The sequence below is a fragment of the Periplaneta americana genome, chromosome 2 (assembly GCF_040183065.1).
Source record: "Periplaneta americana isolate PAMFEO1 chromosome 2, P.americana_PAMFEO1_priV1, whole genome shotgun sequence".
Taxonomy (NCBI): Eukaryota; Metazoa; Arthropoda; class Insecta; order Blattodea; family Blattidae; genus Periplaneta; species Periplaneta americana.
This window is the reverse complement of record NC_091118.1, coordinates 117005640-117022366: the sequence shown is the minus strand read 5'-3', so window position 1 is coordinate 117022366 and position 16727 is coordinate 117005640.

The window sequence follows — 16727 nt, the reverse complement described above, 5'->3', positions numbered from 1 at the left end:
AATACGAGTATTAGGGAGAGTCGTTAAATTTATTGAACAAAAGCGAAACACAAGTGTATCATTTTTCGACATGGTCTCCTTGACGTTCAATACAGGTCCTCCAACGCGTAGGAAGTGCACGAATTCCACTGAAAAAAAAAATCTTGTGGTCGTGTGCGCAGCCACTCAGACACCGCCTGGTGTACCTCTTCACCAGAATGAAATTCTTTCCTCCCATCGCCTCCTTGAGTGGTTCAAACATGTGATAATCACTCGAGGCGAGGTCTGGTGAGTATGGCGGATGTGGAAAAATATCGAAGTGAAGGTCATTGATGGTTGAATTGGCAGTATGAGACCGAGCATTTCCATGTTGCAAAATGACACCTGTAGTCAAGCGTTTTTTAACAAATCTGAATATGATGGTGTTTCCCCTACGAAGACATGTAGTGCTTTAAGGTAACGCCTCGTTCATCCCAAAAGAGAGTCAGCATAACCATCCCTGCAGATGGCTGTGTCTTTGGGTTTTGGTGATGAGGAATGGCACCATTCCTTGCTGCCTCTCTTTGTTTCGTGTTGGTGGTAATGTACCCAGGTTTCGTCTGTAGTAAAAATTATCGCAAGGAAGTCATCCCCTTCTGCTTCAAAGCGCCGCAAAAGTTCTTCACAGGCATCAACACGTCGCTGTTTGAGTTCTGGAGTGAACTGCCGTTGGATCCACCTTGCATACACTTTGTGAAACTTAAGCACATCATGAATAATGTGATGTGCTGAACCATGACTAATGTCCAGATTTGTGGCTATTGCCTCCACAGTTACAAGTCGATTTTCCATCACAACGGCTCGAACTGCTTTAATAGGCTCTGGTGTCACAATGCGGTGTGTCTTATCTGGGAAGGGAGCGTCGCGCCGTTACTGAACTTTCTACTACACTCATACACTTCCTGCTGTGATAAACATGCATCACCATATTGGACCTTCATTCGCCGATGGATTTCAATAGGTTTCACACCTTCACTGCTCAGAAAACGTATGACAAAACGTTGTTCTTCGTTGGTGCACGTCGCAAGCGGAGCAGCCATTTTTAAACTGATGCTGTGACAGCGTTTCGCTTGTCTGCACTATACTGCCATCTGTAGGGTATTGTTAATAGCAGTGGTAACAGTACTGCCAACTTGCAGGATAATGGCGCGAAATTTCGAATTTTTATTACATTTTTAAGGTTTTCATTTGACTCCCTTCGTATATATGTATACATGGATAAATAAGTAAGACCTGTAAGAAATAAAGGAACGGAAGAAGGGAAAGGAACAAAATAGTAGCGAAGATAAAATGAATAAATAATTTTCGGAAGAAAGATAAGGAGGAATGAGTAAAGCATGAAGGAATGTAATAAATGAAAGAAAAAATAGGGAAGGAATTGTATCTGGGGGGAAGAGAAAAGAAGGGATTACAAGGAGAGAATTAAACAAAATTATGGAAAGAACACAGAAAGAAAGAGTAGGCCCAATTAACTGGTACAAGGAGAAGAACTTAGGTTATAGAAAGAGAAAATGAGTAAATGTTATACTTATTTTAAAATTAATAGGCTAGACCATTAATCACAGATGCACTGCGCACAATAAAAGCGAGACAACTGTCAGTATCCGGAACATTTTGGTCTGTATGTATAGTAGGTCTACAATTCGACTCACAAATTTAACATATTCACCCATATGTCGGGTCGTCTTGTATGGTCTTCTGGATACCACGCTCGATAGTGAAGCCGAAGATAGCTGAGACGTTGCCTACGCTATAGTATAATAGCGTAGGCAACGGCTGAGATGAGGGATACCGGTATACATTTTCAAGGAACAGTGATATTCGCAGCCTGATTTCCTTCGAGAAGGAAGAAAAGATTGCAGTGCAGTGTCTCAGGTATACGGCCCGTAAAGGAACCATGTTCTTTATTAAATTAGATCCAGGAGATATTACGGGTCACCATTTTGTCGCCTCCCAGAGTTCCTTGCTCAATGAACAGATAACTATCTCTGCAGAACAATGTATCGATTCAGACGACGGAGAAATGTGGTAGACAAAGCGGGAAGCCAACCAAGAAAATGTGAGAGAGGGCACAATAAAACCAGTAGACTGCAGTGTATCCGGAATTGTAACGTGGAAGAAACCTCCATGCCGATGGAACAGATAATAAATACGTACAGTCGACTACTTTCAAATTGTTATAAGCGCAATTTTTAATGTCTGATGACCTCAGTACTCAATCAACTGTATTAAACAATTAAAAATAAAAAAAAAATCACTGTGGCAATTTAAAACACGGCTTTTAGTAACAGTAGTAGTAGTAGTAGTAGTAGTAGTAGTAGTAGTAGTAATAGTAGTAGTAGTAGCAGTAGTAACAATAGCAATCTGTATTAATAATAAATCTGTAACCAAAATTTTCTGATAATTTTCGATTTTCCAAAAATAATTGGTGTTAACATGTATAATTAACCATCCTGAGACCACAAATCGCTTTTTTGAAAGTTTTGTTTGTTTCTCTGTCTATCTGTCTGTCTGTCTGGATATTTGTTACCTTTTCACGCGATAATGGCTGAAATTATTTATATGAAAATTGGAATATAATTGGAGTATTAAGTTCATTGTAACTTAGATTTTAGGCTATATGTCATTCAAAACACTTTATTTAAAAGAGGGGTTATAAGGGGACCTTAATTAAATAAATCGAAATATCTCGCTTATTATTGATTTTTATGAAAAATATTACACAACAAAAGTTTCTTTAAAAACGATTTCCGATACGTTTTATTCTCTGCAAAATTTTTATAGGACTGATATTACTATGATGTATCGAAGTACATAATGATATTTCCGTGCAGGAATTCTGCTTGTGAAGCATATGGCGAAATACATCTGTTTTAAAGTAACAATGATTTGTTTATATCATGGCCACGTCCTGCCACGTCAGATTAATATACAAGTAATAAAGATAAAACAAATGACTCTCCATTTATTTAAGGCGGCCTTGGAGTCCTTGGACAACAATCGGATTAATATACGAATGATATGATACGTGTTTATAATATACTAAATATTATTATTATTATTATTATTATTATTATTATTATTATTATTATTATTATTATATTATAAAGAGAGAGTGTTTGTGTGCTTGGATGAGGCAATCTCAGGAAACTATTTAATAGATTTAAATAATTCTTTAATAATAATTAGAAAGTGTAGTTCCTTGAAATGGACGTAGGCTTTATGTCATTATAGAAGTTAATGAGTGAATCGATGACTGGGCACAAATGTATTTAAGGTAGGACTAAACAGAACGTTAGGCCTACTTTATATACCGTCGAAACTAATAATTAGCTATATGTACTACAGTTAAATTTAATGATATTTGGAGGTACCGTAATAAAATTTGATGTATCATTTGCGTTGCGTTTTTTTTATGAAAGAGTGAAAGCCAGAGATGGAATAATTTTACAAATATACACGCGACACTTAATAAATATTAATTATTCAGTAACATAACAATACATATTTTTATTGCTTAATTACATATTTCTGTGAGCTACGGTAATGCATACTTAATAGGTAACAGTTCTATGTAGTGCACAATACTCCATATTGAATAATTAACAAACCAACATCTTTAGCATGACTTGTGGTTTGTAGGCCATCTCAAACCCCAAACTCCATCCCTCTGACAGCGAGATCTTACAGTATATACTCGGTCAGTTATGGCCGAATGTTACAATAAAAACAATTAACAACATAGGTATTTTAGTCATAACGTCATACAATACCAGATGAAACTATGAAGTAATTACATAATTGAAATATGACTATTTGGTCTAGGGAGCATCCGTTTTCGTTGCAAGAATAATATTCTTTTAACATGTTTCTAAATTAGTCTTGAATACGTTGCGCTGCTAGAAATGTTTTTCTTCCTGAGATTCAAGAGCCCTCACAACCAATTAAAAACTTAGGTAGGTACTTATAGTAGTACATCCGCTATCAACACACGTTTTAAATAATATAGGGCAATACAACATTTTAGGTATTTCAAATGGTATCGTTTGGTGACAAAATCTTCTTTCAGCTGAGAGTAACAACCTTCAGTTCTTACAAATATATTCTTCAGACGCTGTTAGATCTAACATAATACCAAACTTAAAAGTAGAATTAATCGAACAACTCCAGAACCCATTGCATGGTAATAACAGTTACATTCATAGTTCTAAACACAAGTTTGAAAGTAATTCAGGAGCAAATGATTTGTAATTGATAATAAATTAATTATTAACTAAAAATAACAAAGCTGTAGGCCTATTTGGAAATATAACAGATTTAAGTCAAGTTATTTATTTAGCAAGTGCAGCGGAGCGCACGGGTACGGCTAGTAATGAAATAAAAATAGTTATAATAATAATAATAATAATAATAATAATAATAATAATAATAATACGAAATGGAGATACAAAAATTGTAAATTTATCCTTAGGAAAGGTAGAAAAATTCAAATACCGTCAAATGGGGTGAATTGAGACTGCGTGGTGACTTGAGACAAACATGCCTTTCTCTGTTTAATGTTGTCTAATCTACATACTATTATTTAAATTAGCTCGCGATTTTTTTACCATTGGTTCATACGGTCAGAAGAAGACATCACTTCACTTACAAACAAGTTTCAGGTTCGGCAAGTTGTCGAAACACATCGTGAATATTGACCTCTATTTATTCAAATTGTAAGTATTCGTTAAACTTCTGAATATTTCACTAATAATCATTATATTGAGCAACCAATTTTTTAAGTATTATAATAGAAATGTATTTACTGAGGATCCATTAAATTCGCATTGTTTGGTTTGCATCCTACATTTGTATTTAAAGCAGATTTTGTTTTTAGGTGTTTCCGTGGGGTGAAATGAAACATGCCGAGGGTTTATAAGAAATGGTTTGAATCAAAATCTTACCGAAACTATGATCCTTAGAATTTAATGCAAGCAGTGGAATTTATCTGTAACCGAAAATTCTGTACGTACAATGCCGAGTACGAGACACACTCTAAGATGCCTCGAGGTCGAGTTTTAACTTCAGGTGAAAAACAATTGGTTGACGGAATCATTGTCACAAGTATATGGGGATTTATGTTTACCACTAAAATCATCAAATTTATAGTAAAAGGTTACCTGGACAATAGAGGTAGAAACGAAAAGAGGTTCCGAAATAACAAACTGGGAGTATAGTGGACAAATTAATTTCTCCGTCGGCCCTCTAGTGTCCTAACGAAAAGACTTTGTGAAAATATTAATCGTGCTAGGGCAGGAGTGAGCCATGAAACAATTAATACTTACTTTGACAACTTAAAGCAGAACGTCCAAGGATTTCTGCCATCTCACATTGCCAATTATGACGGAACTAACTTCGTGAATGGTCCTGGTCACACTAAAGTTGGAGTCAAGCGTAGTATAAGTTAAAACATGTAGAAAACATAATTCATCCAAAGCAGCTATTTCAGTCATGTTTTCTGGCAGTGCTGATGTAACTTTACTGTCACTGTATGTATGCTACAATGCCGATCATCTCTGAAAATCGTGCTGCCAAAATAGCTCTCCAGGAACACGGCACAATTGAACAAAATCTGGTTGCTTTGATCAACATGTATTTGAGGAGTGGTTCGTGTCTGCATTGCCATATTTCCAGCGACTTCACTCTGATGAAAAAAAATTTATCTTTGGAGACAACCTGTCCAGCCATCTTTCACAATAGATAATAAGTATTTTTCAGACTGGTGACATAAACTTTGTGCTGTTAGTTCCAAACAGCACTCATTTGCATTTCTTACTTCCTCAAGAAAACATGGCACGTTGTTCTTTTGGCATGAAAGAAGAGAAACAGGGGTTGTTTGGCGAAAGAGCTGAAATGTTAACTTTATTATGTCCTTGATCTTTTTATTTCTGACATTTTGTTTCACATTTATATGTTTATATTTGTGTTTCATTTATTTTAAATTTGTTCCTAAATGTGGGTTTTATTCATAATGTTGCATATTAGGTAGTTCTTAAGTGATTTTTGAATTTGTGGATTTTACTGTGGCGTTAAAATATTAAAAAAACAATATACCTGTCTCATTACACCCCAATGGCAGTGTTATTTGAGATTTCAATTGATTTCCATGTGTGTCTCAAGTCATCCCCACTAACAAGGTGACATGAGACAACGCATTTCTTAAAAAGAAAGACACATTTGAGGTTTATAAATGTAATCAAATGGTCAAATATATCCTGAGATATGAATTGCACTATTGGATTATAAAAATAGTAAAAAGAAGTATTGCAAAAACAACATAGAACAAAATACCTAAAATCTGTCTCAATTCACCCCGTTTGACGATACCTTGGAGCAACAGTAACAAAATATAAATGATACTCGAGAGAAAATTAAACAGAGAATAAATATGGGAAGTACTTGCTATTATTCGGCTGAGAAGATTATTACCATCCAGTATGCTTTAAAAAGGCTGAAGTTTAGAATGTATAAAACAGTTATATTAGCGGTTGTTGTGAAACTTGGACTGTAAATTTGAGAGAGGAATAGAGGTTAAGAGTTTTCGAAAATAAGATGCTTAGGAAAATATTTGGGGCTGAAGAAGATGAAGTTACAGGAGAATGGAGAAAGTTACACAACGCAGAACTGCAGGAATCGTATTCTTCATCTAACATAATTAGGAAAAACCCACACGTTCGAGATGGACAGGGCATGTAGCACGTATGGGTGAATTCAGAAATGCATATAGTGTATTACTTGGAAGAGCTGAGGGAAAAACACATTTTGGGAGGCCGAGATGTAGATGGGAGGATAATATCAAAATGGATTTGAGGTAGTTGGTATATGATGGTAGGGACTGGATTAATCTTGCTCAGGATAGGAACAGATGGCGTACTTAAGTGAGTGCGGTAATGAATCTCCGGGTTCCTTAAAATCCACTTGTAAGAAATAATAATAATAATAATAATAATAATAATAATAATAATAACAATAATAATAATGATAATAATAATAATAATAATAATAATGATAGCCATTTGTAAGAAATAATAATAATAATATTATTATTATTATCATCATCATTTTTTCATTCTTTTTTTCGTACTGTCTTTCTTTGTCGGTTTAACATCCTCCTTTTCCGTCTTACACGTTCCTGCAGGTAGGAGAGGAAGAATCACTGAATATCACACTAGATATCTCACAGGACATTCCTGACCATGAAATGAGCGGGCCCGGGTTCAAATCCGGTTGGGACAAGTTACCTGGTTGAGATTTTTTCCGGGGTTTTCCCTCAATAAATTAAGAGCAAATGCTGGGTACCTTTCGAGGCTGGACCCTAGACTCTTTCGATGGCATTGTCACCTTCTTCCCATTAAGAAGCTATATAACCATAGCAGTTGATAAAGCGTCGTAAATTAATCAATTAAAAAAAGTACGTATAGTGGGATACTGTCTTAATTGTTGTGTAAACTTTGTTAAGAGGTGGTTAAAATACTGTTTGTAAAACTATAGTCTGAAGGTCCTTATGATGGCAAAACTTGTAACCGTCCTTAAAGGTTAAATCAATTTCGACTTCTCACCAAATACATCTTCTTCATGGCATGCACGACAGGCACTAACCGCGAACTAGTCAGCCACGAGAGTGTGTTTGCGATTCTGCACCAAATGGCATGCATGTATTCATAAGGTTACCCATTGGTCTCATACATGGCGCCAATAATATAAACATAGAGTAGATTCAAGTGGTTCAAAACGTTACCTCTGTTAATTAAAATTACTACTTACGGCAAAATGTCAAACCACTTACAGTTAACTATATGATTTACAATTTACCTCATGAGCAGTTGTTAATAATTGCTAGAATCTAGATCTGGCAGCACATGAACCATGTAATAAAATATCCCTGGCTGCACTTGGACAAATTTGTTTGGTCAACTTCTCATGTGGGCCGCATTTGGACGGTCTATAGCACTAAAAATGTGTCAATACTGGTATAATCAATTTATATGTACATCGTTTTTTATGAAAAGTAAGAAAATATTATGATTTTAATAGGAAATATTGTTGGATCAAAGCCTATGTTATTATCGCCGCGGTCTCATGCTTCACATTCGGCAGGTCTTTGAACGGCCTCGTGAGTAACATTCGGCAGGTCTTTGAAATTTAATTGTATTATTCTTTTCAATTTCTTGTGTCGCCGCTCCAATCACTCTCCTCAATTTAAATGTTGCAACCAATAAGATGCTTCCATTATAAAATGATACCTACTTGTCTAATCCACGTGGACCAAAACCGAGGTTGCAATGTCTTGTGCTGAGGACGAACATTAAAGTGTGTGATTAAAAATTAGTATTAAAGAGTTATTATTAACAGTTAAAAATGTAAACGTACTCGTGTATTAACAATATAACAAACTAGTGCTTATTCTTATCGAGGAAGTAGACGTGACAACGTGAAGCTTGCTAGCTCCACACTCTCGCCGAGTCAAGCCGAGCCAAGGCGAGCGCGAGAGTGTGGACTGTGCGCTCGCCTCGCCTCGCCGTGTCTCGCCTAGACTCGCACTCGCCTGCGCTCCGCTCCGTGTCGGTTTTTGGTGTCCGAGTCAAAAGAAGCGAATGGTGAACCCGAGCGTCACCCCAGATACAATAACAAAAAGTGCAGACCAGTGGTTCTCCCTACGTGGCCCGCGGACCGCATGCGGCTCTTAAAGTGATTTATTGCGGCTATTGAATTAATATTAGGCCTGCTATTACTATTTTTTTTTACCTTTTCTTTTTAATTTCTCTAATAATGTGCAACTGGGGAAATCTTTGGTTACTCTGCATCCTTACTGCCAGTGAAGGTGTTCAAAAACAACGCGCATTTGTTTTCATTTTAAAAAAGTGTAGCAGTGTCATGTCTCATGTCTTACTGTGTCTTGATATAATACTGCGTTATAAATGTTTTTATCTTAATAGACATAGCGTGCATTCAAATTTTTGTAACAGGTACTCAAAAGATTCTCAATCAAAGATAGAGAAACAGAAAATGTTAAAAATTCCGTAATATCTGTACAGAAAGTAATGTATTTCCTGTACATAAAAATCAATTGACAACAAAAGCATCGTGCCACGTAGCAGACATTAAGGCTATTTATAGATTCGGTGATTGTTAAGGAGTGTCTTCTAGCTGTATGTAACACTTTAATTTCTAAATTTCCAAACTCATTCAAAACAGATTACAGGTAAAATAAAACATCAAATCAACCTGCTCATATCGTATGATTTGCATAAGGATAGCAGAGTCCGCCCTTTAACTTCAAAATATCAGTAATATATTATAAATATTTGATAATGATCACGATGATGCTGATGATAATAATAGCAATAATAATAATACACCAAATTATATAATAATTAAAAATCTGCGCATTTTGTTAAGCTTCAATGGTGTAAACTGCATTGTGGCTCTCGGCAAGTTCCTATTTTCCACTTTCGGCTCTCCTTTAATTTCTAGTGAATACCATTGGTGTAGACTCTTGTACTCAATTACTTACAAATGACTTTTAGGGAATCCGTAAGTTCATTGCCGCGCTCACATAAGCCCGCCATCGGTCCCTATCCTGTGCAAGATTAATCCAGTCTCTATCATCATACCCCACCTCCCTCAAATCCATTTTAATATTATCTTCCCATCTACGTCTCGGCCTCCCTAAAGGTCTTTTTCCCTCCGGTCTCCAAACTAACACTCTATATGCTTTTCTGAATTCATCCATACGTGCTACATGTCCTGCCCATCTCAAACGTCTGGATTTAGTATTCCTAATTATGTTGGGTGAATAATTCAATGCGTGCAATTCTGCGTTGTTTAACTTTCTCCATTCTCCTGTAACTTCATCCCTCTTAGCCCCAAATATTTTACTAAGCACCTTATTCTCGAAGACCCTTAACCTCTGTTCCTCTCTCAAAGTGAGAGTCCAAGTTTCACAACCATACAGAACAACCGGTAATATAGTAACTGTTTTTTTTTTTTTAATTCTAACTTTCAGCATTTTCGGGAGCAAACTGTATGACAAAAGTTTCTCAACTGAATAATAACACGCATTTCCCATGTTTATTCTGCGTTTAATTTCCCCTCGAGTGTCATTTATCTGTTGCTCCAACGTACTTGAATTTTTCCACTTTTTCAAAAGATAAATTTTATATTGAGGTTTCGCAACAAGCTCTTTTTTTTACGGTGATGGGTTGTTAGTCCTTCGCCCAAACTCCAAGCTGGATGACCACCACTTATCAAATTTCCGCGACTGTTTGTTCAATATATTTCAGTTATTCTAGCTGCCAATATGGCGAGCCGCAATTTGTCTGGTATCGCTTTTCTCAGTTGTGTCTTTCTTCGAAATAATTGGCGATACAGAAGTTATCAAATTCTCCTGATGGTTCACAAAAATTGCTCGTTAAAGATATTTTCTATCATGTCCCTGCAATATAAATTAATATGTAGTTTTAAATGGCTTTAATTATCTTGGCAAACAAATGAATAGTCATATTTTTATTAATCATTTATAAATTCCTATTAAGATATTGTGATAACATTAGAGTCGATATATTGTGTAATAATAAAATCGTTGCCATGTTGGAAATGTTCATAGACAAGTTACATTATACTAAATGAGAAATAATGTAATATCGGCAAATTCATCTCGTCCGATTTTTGTGTATAGCTTCATCCACCATCTTCCCCCCCCCCCCGAGGCTTCCGACTTTTTTGGTGTGATATGTTACCAATAGTTGTAATAACTAAGAGCACACAGAGCTGATGCAGCGGCAATTCGGTAGCTTCCATCGTGTACACGTCACAACTGAACGTCTCGCCTCGCCTCGGCTCGGCTCGCCGAGTGCCTCGCCGAGTGGCAATCGGGTCGACTCGGCGAGAGTGTGGAGGTAGCATTTAAAGTGAAACCTACAGAGCAACAATCGGTCGGAAAAATTATGTTTTAAAAGCACATCGCACAGTATGTATGATGCCGACATGTTAAGTATGAGGCAGCGGCGATAATACCCCCATCTTAGTTGGCGATCTAAGATTATGTCTAGGTATTTCACAAAAGCATGGGGCTCTACCTCCATGCCCCCCAAGTGCCTTCATGGCATGTTACGGGGATACCTTTATTACACAGAATCTGAATGCGGAATATTAGAATCTGGATGAAGTTATAGCACTAGACTTTTCATAGTCTATTAACCTCCATTTTTAAAACCATTTCTATTTCACAGTAACATAACTTTGAAGTGTGTAGATAGCACAATACCATTCTTTTCAATCGTAAAGCATTCATTCATTCATTCATTCATTCATTCATTTAGTGTTCTGCCCAAGGGGAAGTCTTTAACTGCAAACTCAGCTTTCTCCAGTCTTTCCTATTTTCTGCCTTCCTCTTCGTTTCCTCATATGTTCCATATATCTTAATGTCGTCTATCATCTGATATCTTCTTCTGCTCCGAACTTTTCTCCCGCTCACCGTTGCTTCCAGTGCATCCTTCAGTAGGCAGTTTCTTCTCAACCAGTGACTCAGACAATTCCTTTTCCTCTTCCTGATCAGTTTCATCATCATTCTTTCTTCAACCACTCTTTCCAACACAGCTTCTTATCTTATTCTTTCTGTCCACTTCACACATTCCAGTCTTCTCCAACTCCACATTTCAAATGCTTCTATTCGCTTCTCTTCACTTCGTCGTAATGTCCATGTTTCTGCCCCATACAATGGCACACTCCCAGCGTGCTCTGTGCTGACGACCCCTGTAGCAGATGATGCTCTAGAATAGATTGTATATATGAGGCAGAGAGGTATAGGCGGAGAGAACCGTTTCCTTGGGGGAGGGGAGGCAAAGCAAAATGATAGAATCCCCATATAACGGGGTTATGGGGGACATTATTTACCTCCTCCCCATGGTACAATATATCGGAATATGATCATTTAATAAAGATATTTCAGGGGAGCATGTGTTACATCCATATCCGCGATTTTTCGGACAGAGTTGTATAGGGCTTGAACTGTAGGTCTACTACAAATTATAATAGGGCAGTGATGTCAACGGGAGAGCAAACGTGCCTCACAGCCCGTATGCGCTGCTCAGAGCATGTAGGACACGCAGGTATAAGTCACTGGTGAACACAAGGGTTGTACATTACACATTGACGAAGAAATCATTCAGTAAGTTTCAGGTTGACTGGACTCTTGACTTCGTATGTGAGTGAAAGATGAGGTGATGCTCTTTGCTTGGTATGTGGAAATGATTTAGTTACAAAGAGAAGCAGTGTCAATGCCTGAAATTATTATTGATCTACAGAATGATATATTCACATTTTGCGTTTTTATTGACATTAAATAGTAGTAAATATATGTGTAGATTTATGTAGGGCTTCTTCCTCAATATATTGTATTTAGTTTACAGAATGAAGTACAAACAAAAGAGTATGTTGCTGTAGACACGTTACATGTCAGTTACGAGTTGCAAGTGCAAAATTTATCGAATTCGATTTTTTTTATCTAACATGTTGTGTTTTGCATAGATTACCATCCTGCAAAAAAGAATAGCCCATGTCCGTGTCTAGGCCTGTGTTTTTAATTATAAAAGTATTTTATTTCAATAGGTATTCTTATTTTGCAAACCTATAATATATAGTTTCTTTGCTGTCCTGAAAAAAAAAACACTTCAGTAGACTTGGGATGTTTGCCAATTCAGGTCTTCCGTTAGAAAGTATTGACTTCATCAATGATGCACCAGCAAATACCCTCTATGATAGGGAAGTTCTTCTCACATTTTACAAAGCTTTAATTCCTGATATACTATATTCGGGGATATGAAGATTTGCGGCGCAATTTATTTCTATATTTGGAAGTACGTACGTATGTGAGCAATTTTTCTCACTTGTAAATCTAAAAAACCAAGACTAAGATCAGGATTGTCAGATGATAATATGCGCCCGATCTAAGAGGCAAAAAATACACTTCTGAATTAGGTGACAATTCAGAAATTTAAATTTGTTTCTAGTGCGATTTTCATATAATAAGTATATGATTATGTAATAGTTACATAGAAATTAATTAGATAGGCCTCATTATCTAAAACTGCTTAAGTTAAGAGAATATATAATACGTATGTTTATTATTTGTTGTAGGCCTATTATTTCATTTTACCATATCCAAAATGTCCTGTTATTTATTTTCCTTTTTTTATTAGTTTAAAACACAAACGCAGCGTTTATGTGCTAATTGTATTATTCGATAACTATATAACAATTAATTAGATCCTAGTTATTATCTGAAACTATATAAGTTAAGAAGAGTCTATGTTTATTATTAAATTCTACTATTTTATAATTAATTGCATTTATTAGAGAGATACATGCTGTAAAAGTGCTTTGATTTCTTGTTGTCTTATATGAATGTAACACATTATCTATCGCTTAAAAGCACTGGTAGGTCAATAGAGTTAATTTTGCTCACCCCTACTTGATCACAGCTACTGCCTGGAGAATAGATTCATTCCAACCACTCAGTACTTTATAGCACGGAGAATCGAGTACGTCCATCTGACCTTGACATCCCTGTAATAGGGTACAACTTAAAACAATCTCCCTCTTTTTCTCCCTTATACAGAAACACATGAATACATCAATAAAACTACGTAACAGTGCTAACAGAAACGTTTTACTGTACTCCAACCACGAGAAAGTCTTTGGGGACTGAGACGAAGCGGGGTAATGCTGTGAATGAATGTTGATGTCATAAGATGTCATATGGTCACACACGTGGGTACTCGTATCTGTACTGGCTAGCTCCCACAGCACAAACGATAACATTGATACACACACATATTGATACTACCCTAGTTACAAAATTAGGTCACTGTTAATCTCCTGGTCTTTTAATCTCTCCATACAGGAAATAACATATGCAGGAGAGCGCAGATTTTTAAACTGACGTTATAACGGTAATATTATCTATCTACTTCGCTCCAATAGATGACGCAATAGTAAGCACATCCCTTTCACGGTTGATCTCCTAGTTGGAGAACAGTATATGAAGTTTATCTTTCTGAAGATATAATATGAAATGTAAACTCTAATTATTTTATTTATCACTTTTCTTTTTTCTGCATTGTTGTGCAGTGTTATTCATATTTCTCCAAGTGGAGAACACCTGCAGACGTCTAACACGTGAGTACAACAGGCTGTTACAAAGGAACCATTACAGTGCTTCCATTCCTCAAATGAGGTATAGCAATTCTTATACATTCAGAAATTTAAAATAATGTTATAGTCCAGACACATGATTTGAAGACATTAATTCATCAATTTAAGCACAGAAACTTAATCACAAGCAAAAAAAAAAAAAAAAAAAAAAAAAAAAAAAAAAAAAAAAAAAAAAAAAATAAAATAAAAAACTTTTGAATTCAATATTTTCTAGCGTTAATAGAAAAAAAAATCGAGACAAGTTGAGAGACAGTGCCCCCATGCCACCCCATAACTTCGCCTATGTAGATAGGGAAGGTGCACTTAACCAGTTCTGATGGAGACTCTCCCTCCCCCCACAGAGTAGCAGCAGCAGCAGTAGTAGGCCTAGTAGTGGTATACTAGTAGTGGCAAGCCTGTGTCTGATATAAAATCGAAATCTGCATGATGCGATTGCAAAGGTGTCGTCATTTTCAGTACCGTACTAGTTGAAAACAAATTTTCAAGTAGGGTACATCAACTGGTGACATGAAGTTTATGAAATCAGTTGTGAATGATATGCAACTGCTCTCCCCAAGAAAAGAATCACATTTAAAATGGAAGTATTGGAACTCCTGGAAAAGTACATCAGTGGTGAAAATGTTTAATATTTCTTTTTACTTAATTGTTTCTAGGGTATCTTCCATATTTTATTACTTCATTGTACAATTTCCTTATTTTATTTGTTTTTTTTTTTTTCATGTATTAATACAACATACCCCATTACAGAAGATAATATTACACGTTTGAGTTGTCTTTGGAATAATGTCCCGGATATTTTAGTTATTCTAAAGTACTAATTCTTGGTGTTTCACTAATATTTATCTATTTACAGTAGTTCGTTGTTCGTTAATCTTCGTATGGTACAATTTGTCTGTCTTATTACGTATTCATTTATTTACAGTAATTTTCTGAGTATTGTCACAGTCTAGTACTCTAGTAAATACAGTCGCGAAGCTAGAGTTATTGAGGGTACTAGGAACAATAGACTGTGCCGGTACTATTTCGCATTGCCTGTGATGAAGCGATAGTAGCGATCCTAGTGGTTAGCAACTATCTATGGATGCATATTCCCTACGTATTGACCTTCGTGACTGTATATACTAGAATGTGGTATTGTTCCCAACTAATGTAATTGCTAAGCTTCTCTATAAAATTAGTCTATTTAGGTAATTATATTAATACGAGTACATTATTCATTGTATATTGTAGCTGGTATGCTTAAATAGGACTAGAAATTAAAAAAATATATATACATTGATAAGTATTTTATATAAGATTCAAGTTATATGTTTATACTAGCCATACACGTGTGCTTCGCTGCACATATTGCAAATAATAGTATCATTTACTTTCATTTTTCATTTTATTTCATTTTTTTTCTGCAACAGTGAGCTTAGTGTTTATGATGACTTATAAGTCAATACAGCACATAATTACAGCCAGGGTAGAAAAATATGTAGATACATAACATGTGTGCTTTGTTTTCTCTTTCATTTCAAACGTTTATTATTATGTGATTAATATCCTTAACTGGATTAACTCTTGATTATCTGAAGACTTACTTATTTTGTTTCTTCATGTATGTATTAGGAATGTTTTTCGTCATGTGAATATTCAAGAAATTCAGTGTGTTTTCTAGTGACTTTACAGACTTGTTGATTTTACATAGCAACAGTGCTTACAATTATTAATTAACTAATTAATTTCATTCAGTTTTCGTCTTCGTCTAGTTTATTTACGCGTTCTACTTTAATTTATCAGTGATGTCAACCAACATCCCTCTGTGTACTCCTGAATCTACTAACATTTCTTCTGTGACTTGTAATTTATGTGGTAAATCTTTTACTCATCGAGGCATCAATACCCACGTTTCGAGATGTCATACATCAGAAGATTCTTCGCTGGATATTACCCCATCTGCAGCAGGAAGTTCTTCTGATATTTCTACACATATTAGTGCTATCACTGAACCTGATGAATATATTCCGTGCCCACATTGTCCATCAGGTGATACTAGACTTTTTAGAGGTACTCGTGGTCTGCGCATTCATCACTCACGTGTACATTCTGACATTCAAGATGCAATTCCATCCTTAAATATCACCCACGAAGAGCTTCACTCCATACTCATACAGTGCAAGAAATCTGTTGCTGTCATACGCAGAATCCCCAAGGGAGCTCGCCCATTGGCTGCGGACCGACTTCGACATCTGATTGACCTTTGTATATCGTTTAATGCCGAAGCCCATTGGATCAATTTAATGCTTTATGCTTACATTGCTCTTCGTATTCCTGAAAGTCTACTAATAAATCACTAATCTCCAAGATTAAGGAAAACATAAACAATTTTCAAAATCCTTCTTTCACCGAGTCTATTCGTACTAAGAAGAAGTCACCACATATCTTCCTGGCGCAACGTATAGAGAGGAAAATTG